At 34.4% G+C, this 10225-nt stretch overlaps 1 long non-coding RNA gene across 1 annotated transcript in view; it reads left to right on the top strand.

The window, feature by feature from the left end:
- Positions 1–1158: 1158 nt before the first annotated feature.
- The window catches only part of LOC116076124, a 40140-nt gene continuing 31073 nt past the window's right edge, over positions 1159–10225 (top strand). The window contains exon 1 of the long non-coding RNA XR_004112825.1: positions 1159–1219. This is a non-coding gene — a long non-coding RNA (uncharacterized LOC116076124). The remainder of the gene's footprint in view (positions 1220–10225) is intronic.

Below are 10225 nucleotides of genomic sequence, written 5' to 3'. Positions count from 1 at the left end.
TCATTTTAATATTCATTCTTTTTTCTATCTTCTGTTCATTTAAAAACTATGTGCTTCGTATCCTGCCTTCTGACATCGTGATTACATTTTGTCTTTTTTGCAAACTTTATTATGTTTAGTGTCTATCATGCTATTCAAATCTGAACTTGACATATAGTATAAATATAAATAAATAGCTAATACTTTGCATAATGAGTGGGTGCCCTGACTATTGGAATGTAAGCTGTTGAAAATAGAAATCTTATTTTCTTAATGATATATCCCTTGTGATTCAAAAGTTTTTGGCAGATGGTAATAAAATTTAGAAGATTAATAAGCTTCAAGGTTAGAGATTTCAACTTGCCGTTATATCGATTTATAAATGAAATATAGACATCTTTCTATAAATAAATTTTCATCAAATTAGTTAAAATGGTCCACGTTTGGGTCTTTTAATGATTTGATCTTTCCATTAAGAAAATAGAAAATATAAATAATATGGAAAGCTATGTTATTTGTTGTGGTAGGATTATGGGCAGCTAATGAAGAGAACTCAGGCACCAGAGACATTAAGTATGTGTTTAGAATAATAATAAGATATTTCACAGGAGAAGTATGTGAGTTGAATCGTGAAAATGGTCAGAGATATGTTGCCTAGAGTAGGTAGGGAATGAGTTAGCTAGTTTTTAAAAACTTGGCACAAATTAAAGTCACCTGAGAAAAGGGAACCACAACTGATGCATTGCCTCCATCATGTTGGCTTATGGACATGTCTGTGAGGCATTTTCTTGATTAATAATTAATGTGGAAGTGCCCAGCCCACTATCAGGAGGAGGACCCCAGGGTAGGTGGCATGGGCTGTTAAGAAAGCAAGCTGAGCATGTTATGAGGAAGGCCAATAAGCAATGTTCTTCTATGGTCTCTACTTCTATTTCTGCTTCTAGGTTCCAGCCTGAGCTCCTGCCCTTGTTTTTCTTACTAGTGTATTATAACCTGTAAGCTAAAATAAGCACTTTCTTCATCAAGTTAATTTTGTTTGGTGTTTTATAACTAGACAAATGGGTTCAAAAAGAAGGTATGGCAAGTAAGTGATAAACTGTTGGATCAGACTTTTGCTAGTGTTCCAGAACTCATGAACAAGGCATAAATTCTACTTTATGAATACACAACAGACCTGTAAGATGTCACTCTAATTCTACACAGGGGTTAGGAGAGACTGTGTTGGGATGATCGCAATGGTGTAAGTCACTGTTATTCTTTCTTTTAATATATATAATACCCTATTTTTCTTAATCAGTTTATTTACATTTCAAATGCTATCCCCCTTCCCAGTTACTGCTCCACAACCTCCCATCCCATCCCCCCTCTTCCCCTCCCCTTTGCCTCTATGAGGGTGCTCCTCTACCCACTCACCCACTCCTGCTCACCACTCTAGCTCCCCCCTACACTGGGGCATCAAACCTCCACAGGACCAAGGGCCTCCCCTCTCCTTAATGCCAGATAAGGCCATCCTCTGCTACATATTGTATCTAGGTGGTCCAGTTAGTTGATATTGTTCTTCCTATGGTGTTGCAATCCCCCTCAAGTCCTTCAGTCTTTCCCCTAGCTCTTCCATTGAGGTCCACAGGCTCCGTCTGAGGGTTGGCTGTGAATATCTGGATCTGTATTGGCTAGGTGCTGGTAGAACCTCTCAGAAAATAGCCATCTAAATAGCCAACCATGTGGACTTCAACCCAATTAAGGAAAACCAGAAGCTAAGGTCTCTGTCCACCATTCCCCCTTTTCTTCTCCTCAAGTGAGGATATTCTAGAATCTACAACAGTAACAGGAAGATGGTGACAGAGAGTTCACTATCACCCCAAGGAGAAGTCTTAATTTTTCCTTAATTTGTGGCCAGTTTACATGAGATTGGATATAAGCTGGAAAGAATCAATTTTAAAGACAAACTATGATTGTTTATTATGCCCACCTTGATAAATATATAATTCAACCTCATTTCCATTAGGGTTATATTTGGAATAAATTATAAGCCTCACATATTCATATTTTCAAATTTCTGAGATTGCTAAAAAAAAAATAAATAACCACCTGTAATAGATGTGTAAAAATAAAAGGCAAAGCAAAGCAAAGCATGACTTATTCTGAGGACAATAAATAGTGATTCAAAATCAGATCATATGTTGCACAGAGCTCAGAGGTACAGCGAAGGTGCTGGAGTTGGTCTTGGCATTACATTTTACATTTTACACTCAAAATTTAGATTATAATTGTGCTGAAGGGTCTGAAATATGGGGCATGATCATGTTTTCGCTTTAATGTATTGAATGTCTGATACAATTACTTTGATTATTCAACAACTGAAACCTGAAGTAAACTTTCGAAAACATACTGTAAGAGATATATTAATGAAATGGAGCTCACAATGGCTATTCCCAACAGGAAAAATAAAGAACTCAAAACCATGCAATGTAAGAGTTCTCAGAGTCCTCCACTAAAAGTAGTGTAGAGTATGACATGAACACGTTGCTGGAAATTTACAGTCAAGGTAAGAAAATGTATAACATTGGTTAAGGGCTCAAAGAAGACAAATGAGGGCTGGAGACATGGCTCAAATGTTAGAGAGCTTGCCACACAAGCATGAAATCCTGAATTTGATCCATAGCAACCACTTAAAAAGCTATGTATGGCAGCATGTGCTTGTAATCCAAGAGCTAGAGTAGGAGAGGCAGGAGCTTCCTGGAGTTCACTGACCAGCATATGTTCCTGAAGCAATGGACTTCAGGTTAATTTAGAGACTACATCTAAAGGACATAAAATGCAAAGAAAGAGAAAAAACGTATAATACAGACACATGTTATCATATGCACAAGCATGCATATATGCTTCCAGACAGACATTCACCCATGTGAACACACACACACAAACAATATACAAAACAAAAATTTAAAAAATAAGAAGGTGGATGAAACATCAGATACAAAATTAAAATTTATACACATTAATATAGATGAGGTATCATATTAAGAATCCAATGCCACTATATAATCAGTTAATTTTCGAGTGCAGACTATGAAAGACAAACAAAATTCCTTGCAGTATTTTTACCTACAACCCAAATGTTGACTATAAAAACTTACATGCATACTACATTCAGTGAATGTACACAATATTCTAGTCATTCATAGAAATTAAGTTCTATTATTCATTATCCCTAAATGAAAATAAATGAGAGATGTGACCCTTCATATTTCATGTAACAGTGATGACTATGTATTTGTTGTTAAAATGCCTTCCCCAGGGGATATGTGAACAATGTCCACCCCTCTTCCTGAGGTCCTATTGACACATTACAGGGTTATCCTATCACTATCACAAGAAGGAGGAACATAGTGAATTCTATCAGACAGCAAGAAGTTGTTGATATGAAACTAAGAGAAAAGTAAAACTTGATAAAATAATCATTAATACAATTCAAAGCTATTCATTATCATTGAATAATTTTAAATTGGCATAAGTTAATTTAAATACTTAAACACATTGTGCAAAAAGAGTCATTTTTATATGATCAATAATTTATATAATAAATGTAATAATTAAAAATAATTCAACCACATCTGTGTTGGTAAAATATTACTACTACTATTAAGATAATCAGAAAATAATCTGTCTTGTAAAATAACTATAACTCAAAAAGACTTAAATTGTCTAACATGCCTAGGATATAAATCTATTCATATTTTTAAGACTTTCTGGGAATAGACAATTCTAACAGACAAGTTTGTCAGAACATCAGTTATCCTTTCATTATATACTAGAACAATATCATTACAAATGAGTCTCTAGCCCACAAGTGATGAGAAAGTAGAATGGTTGAATTAATATCATCCAGGCATTCTTATAGCCTAAGTTTTTATCAAAAAAATAAAAAAATAAACAAATCTTGTCCATACTACTTTGATAAAAAAGAAAATTTAAGTCACAGAGATCTGGCTTTGGCCACTTAGTAACTGTCTATCCTTAGTAAATTCAACTATTCTGTTTTAAATTTAGCTTTTTCAATTATAACAACAACAAAAAAATCCAAAGCTACTTTAAAGGATATAGTGAATATTACATAGGTTAAGAGATATAAAATCTACATCAGAGAATCATGCAAACAACAATTAAAATGTGTACTGTTGTTCCATGTATTATGACTGCCATGGCCTAGTTCAGTATTTTTCAACATTAGTGCAACATAATGCACCATTCTGGAATTATCTATTGAGTTTGGCCTAGAAATAATTATGCATATGAGTTAATATATTCTACCATGGAGAATTAAACTAATTAATTACTCTGAATACTTGAGTATGGAAAAAATAACCCTAGTATATGAGAAAAGGGCACAAGTAATCATTGCTTAACAATAACAACACAATGTGATTCTCACTTTTCTGTTACTAAAGCCCAGTGGCCTTAGGAGCCTTCTTGTGAACATCTTTCTTTCTGATATGTTATACTTTTATCTGACTTCTGTCCTCCATTTTTGGTCAAGACAAGATGACTGCCGGAGTGCCACCTAAAATCTCTGCTAAAGGAAATAGGGAAAGAAGCAGAGCAAGACCAAAAGGTTCTCCACCTTCCATCTGTCACACTTTAAAGTTCTCACAAAAGTATTAGCATCCCTGTGCTTATTTTTCACCAGGAATGAAACTTCCCCTGTGAAACATGATCTAGAAAGAACCCTGTGTGCTCTCATTGAGTAGGAGACCCATAACTGGTCTTTATTTAGGTAAATAAAGAAAATATCTAATAAAAATAAATAAATGTCTACTTCATTTTAGGTGGGGCATTTTCTATGCCAGACATTTTAAATTAAAAACACATTTTTCTGAGTAAATCTCCCAATAAGAAATGATATTTGAGCATTTCAAGCAAGGGATGGACAAAATGATACATTAAAAGATTGAAACACAGTTCAAAATGTTACTGGAGCAATGCAACCCAACCATGTGCTGTGTTTTATAATTTACTATGATTAAGAGGGTCCTTTGTGTTTTGTTTTGCTTTGCTTTGCTTTGCTTTGCTTATTTTATTTTTGCTGGGAAAAAACTTAGAGCAATGGGTTCTAGACTCACAGGAACTGGCCCAAACTTGTCTCCTTACGTTTTCATTTTATGTTTTTATAATGCAAAATCCTAAAATTATTTAATTTACTGTATATTTTCAGGGTTTCACATTTTAGAGTATTTACCAGTAGGTAGCATCCCTTCACTAAGTTATATTGACACTAAGCACCACGGTAACTTAATAGTCATTTTTTCTCAATATATTAGCCAAAAAAAGTTAGGTAACTAGAAAAAAATCATTAGAAATTCAAATTCCACTCTAAAACTCACTTGCCATTCAAAACCAGCTAGAAGAAAAAAGCAAAAATATTTTAGTAGTGAATCTTATGGTTAATGACCAAAAACTGGGTATCATATGATTTTATTAATATACTTATTTGTTTGTATGTTGTTTGTATTGAGTCTAGTCTCGTGTACCCCAGGCTGCTCTGGAAATTGCTATGGAGCTATGTGGTTCAGTGTAACTCTCAAATCCTGATCCTCCTGCCTCTACCTCTTCAATGGCACAAGTATAAGTGCTTGCCACCTAACCCAGGGATTCATGCATAGTAAGCAAACACTCTGATAACTAAGCTATGGTTTCAGCTCAGCATGCTTGAGGCTTTGGGCTCAGAACATAGTCTGCAAAACAAAGGCATAGTGCAGCTCAAATAGTAGGGTATCCTTCCTGTTGGAATACATAGATTTCCCAATTGTCATGTTGTATTATGAGAGTAATCAGTATTTGTATGTGAGTATTCTTGCCTGAGTACATTGCTTAGGCTCTTGTGTTAGAAATGTGATTAATGCCTTATAAAGCATACAATATTTTAACATTTGACTGAATTCTCAAAATGGCTCTAAATGTATTGGTTCAGGTTTCCAACAAACAGACCAATTCTGTTGGTTGGTTATATATGTATTCAAAACAATTGCTTTCAATTTGTGACTGTCATCAGTTGGTAAAGATGAATTTTACTATTTTAATTAATATTTCTTCAGTTGGGAAAAGATGAGTATTGATTTAAATATTTTGAATTAATTTATATTTTGTTCCTTCATGTGTGTGTGCATCAGACAAACATAAAACAATTCTATACTTAAAGTACATTCCTAATACCTTCCTTGATTTTCATATAATCAGATTACTCTATGCATTTATAACAATTGTAAGGAAAACATTTTTAATTCTCTAACATTGCAATATTTATCATTTTACTTACCAAGTTCCAGACACACTACCGAGAGTCCATGAAAATTATGCAACAATCTAATCACAAGTGTGTCTGCAACACAACTAATCACAGAAGAGTAGCCCTTTATATGAAACTGTATTCTACCCACATGAGTAAACTGTGCTCATATAGGTATACACACATATACATTTGAAATATCTAAACATCACTGCATAAATCTACATTAACCCTGAGAATCTGTATGAAATCACTCAAGTTGAGAAGGTGATACACAGACATAGTTACAGAGGCAGAGAAGAAAGAGAGAGAACTAATCAGTGGCCCATTATTCATTTTCCCGTGGATTTAGATAATATTGTGATGTTTCAGTGAATTTATTTTATATTTCATCTTAGCCTAATACTTAGAGATGTGCTTTTGGTTTTTAATTACATATTTTTGATAGTAAAATAAGTAAAGGGCAATTAGCTGAGGAAGCTCTTCAGTATTTCCTTACAAATATAAATGTGTACTTTATTATTAAACAATGAAAATGATGAGTTATTTTCATTCATTAGTGGAGTATATTCTGTTCTTAAGGAATAATTTAATTGCAGGCTGGTGATATGGTTCAGCAGGTAAAGGCATTTCCCATCAACCTGTTGTCCTGGTTTCAATCCCAGGTACCCATGTGGTAGAAAGAGAGAGCTGATTCATCCAAGGTGTCCTCAAACCTATACACATATGTTGTGGCATGCATGTGTGCACACATACACACTAATTGTAAATGTAATAATTTAAAAGTGACATATAATCCTAGTTCAAAAATCATACAACAGCACTGAAATTATATGAAATATGCTTTATAGTGTACATAGTCTTTAACTATAGTATCAATAAGTACATGAACAAGTGTCTTTGTAATAATGTTTAATAATTCTTAACCATTTATACCATCCTGAGGGTAAAATGGATGTAACATGCAAAATACATTTAAAATGATTTAAAATAAATGTGGAAACGTATCTCCTGTCCCTTATATAAAGAGAGAAATAAATCATAAAAAAATTATAAAATGTCATAATATTTGTATCAACTACTAATGGTAGCATCTGCTATGGATCTGCAGATGATAGAAATAATGAAATAGGTGTGAATTCTTTTGTCATGGCACTTACATTCTAGTGAATACTCAGAGCAAAGAGATATTTATATACATATTCAAATAAATAATCCTGAAAATTACAATGCTGAAAAAACAAAATCAGCGTGAGGCCAAGAGAGATCTGCTGGTGGGGAAGTCATCCATGTTCCTGTTTGACTTATTTGCAAAGCATGGACTATCCGAGGAGTTAATACTGAAACCAAGAACTTCAAGAAAGAAATAGTCTTTGGATGCTGGCATAGCTCAATGGCACAGCACCTTTATAACATGTGCAAGACCCTGAGATAAATTCTTAGCATGACAAAAAAAATTAATAACCTGGAAAATATCTGTGTAAAATTTTGAGTGTGAGAAAAAAACATAAAAATTGTTTTTTACGGGAAACACAATTGTAGCTGATCATAAAGAGTTCATCAGAATTTGCTGGGAGCCTTCCCACCTGGAGAGGGTAGTGGGGTGGGGGCACAGAGCAGGACTCTGGTGTGGCTTTAAAGTCTGAGATTCTCTGGAATTCCTAGCTCTCTAACTGTACGAAATGTTGGTGATAACTTCTAAAGCGTCCTAAGAACTTTCTTGCTCTTTCTGAGGGTAAAAGGCTGCTGGTGATTAATACCTGTAGCCAAACAGCAGAGGATTAAGTAATATGCCCTTTGTTCTATCTCAGCTGGAACTGCACAGCTGGCTCTAACTCACCTGCTAGCCAGAAGGCCCAAGAAGAAAAGGGGACAGTTTGAGAAGTGATTATAGCGTTTATCACTAAGTTGTAAAAAGTTTCCTATGAAAGCTATCTAAGGGGAAAAGCAGAAAGATCCTAAGCGGGAAACGGAAAAATTTTTCTCTAAGCTGGGAAAGGGAAAACATTTCTTCTCTCATCTCTTTGTCCTCAGTACTTAAACATCTTTCAGAATACGTGATTACATGCTAAAAAGTTCATCACAAGTTTACACAAAAATTCAAATCATAAATTGAAATAGTTCACAGCAGAGAATGTTTACATGCATATCCATTAGGAGTAATTATCTGGTTAAACATCCATCACCTGTCCTAGCTACACAGATTTACTGAAGGTTTTTATTACCATAACTAAACTATTAGTGGAGTTTTGTATAGATAAACTGAGTCAATATTTTATCTTCTGTCTTGGCACCTATATTATTATTATATTATTATTATATTATTATTATGACTTATATCATTAGTTCCCTTTTTATGACCTTTGGTTCATTGCTTTACAACCTCTTGGAATGTGCTGGATAGGAGAAAGTCTGCTTACTAAGTAAGAGACAATAAACACACCGGGAACTACCCTTACACATGGGAGACTGACAGAGTTCTCATTGCAGTTTTGATTATTAGCAAAGGAACTAATAGCAGTCCCACTATAAAAGAGCTTAATAATCACTGATATAATTTTAGGAATTCTTAAAGGATCATCATTAAGACTTAAGAAGTCATCTATTTGTCTATATAGGATCACTACAAGACAATACATCTTCATAGATCTGCAGAGATCTACTCAAAAGGAGTGGGCTAATACCTAGTGATTATCATATACGTTTAATAGTAACAGGAAAAGCATATTAATAGCAGGAATCTTTCCTAAAATGAATTCTTCTGAGCCTTGTCTATAAGAGCAAATCTGTCACGCATTATATTATAATCTGAAGCAGATAATCTCAGGAAGATCACCTGGTGTGGTTCAATAGAGAGTTTTATTATTTTAAGGAGGCAAGTTCTTTTTTTTTAAGTTTTATTGCATTATGATGAGAAAAGTTACATGATTTCAATTTATCTGAATTTGTTAACATTTAAAAACATATTTTAAGTAACTAGAATTAAATCACATTCTTGTTTCCCTTCAATACTTACAAGCCCAGGGTCACAGGATACCAGAATCACAGGATCACAGAGACAGCTTGACTCTGAGGAGTTCTGACACAACCAGGATCACAGGAAGGACAGGCTCCAGTCAGATTTCGCAAGGGCAGTTAGCACTAGAGATAACCAGATGGTGCAGAGCAAGCATAAGAATATAAGAAACAAAAACCAAGGTTACTTGGAATCATCAGAACCCAATTCTCCCACCATAGCAAGTCCTGGACACACTATCATACAGGAAAAGCAAGATTCAGATCTAAAATCACTTCTCATGATGAAGATACAGGACTTTAAGAAAGATATAAATAGCACCCTCAAAGAAATACAGTAGAACACAGGTAAACAGCTAAAAGCCCTTCAAGAGGAAATACAAAAATCCCTTAAAGAACTACAGGAAAACACAATCAAACAGGTCAAGCAAATGAGCAAAACCATCCCCAATCTAAAAATGGAAATAGAAACAATGAATAAATCAGAAAGAGAGACAACTATGCAGATAGAAAACCTAGGAAAGAAATCAGGATTTGTAGATGCAAGCATCACCAACAAACTACAAGAGATAGAAGAGAGAATCTCAGGGGCAGAAGACACCATAGAAAACATTGACACAACAGTCAAAGGAAATGCAAAAAGCAAAAAGCTCCTAACCCAGAACATCCAGGACATCCAGGACACAATGAGAAGACCAAACCTAAGGATAATAGGTATAGAAGAGAGTGATAATAGGTATAGAAGAGAGAGACTCCCATCTAAAAGGGCCAGTAAATATCTTCAACAAAATTATAGAAGAAAACTTCCCTAACCTAAAGAAGAGATGCCTGTGAACATACAAGAAGCCTACAGTACTCCAAATAGACTGGACCAGAAAAAAAATTCCTCCCATCGCATAATAATAAAAACACCAAATGCACTAAACAAAGAAAGAATTTTAAAAGCAG

Source organism: Mastomys coucha, unplaced genomic scaffold (assembly GCF_008632895.1).
Source record: "Mastomys coucha isolate ucsf_1 unplaced genomic scaffold, UCSF_Mcou_1 pScaffold4, whole genome shotgun sequence".
NCBI lineage: Eukaryota > Metazoa > Chordata > Mammalia > Rodentia > Muridae > Mastomys > Mastomys coucha.
This window is presented reverse-complemented; position numbering and strand designations above follow the sequence as displayed.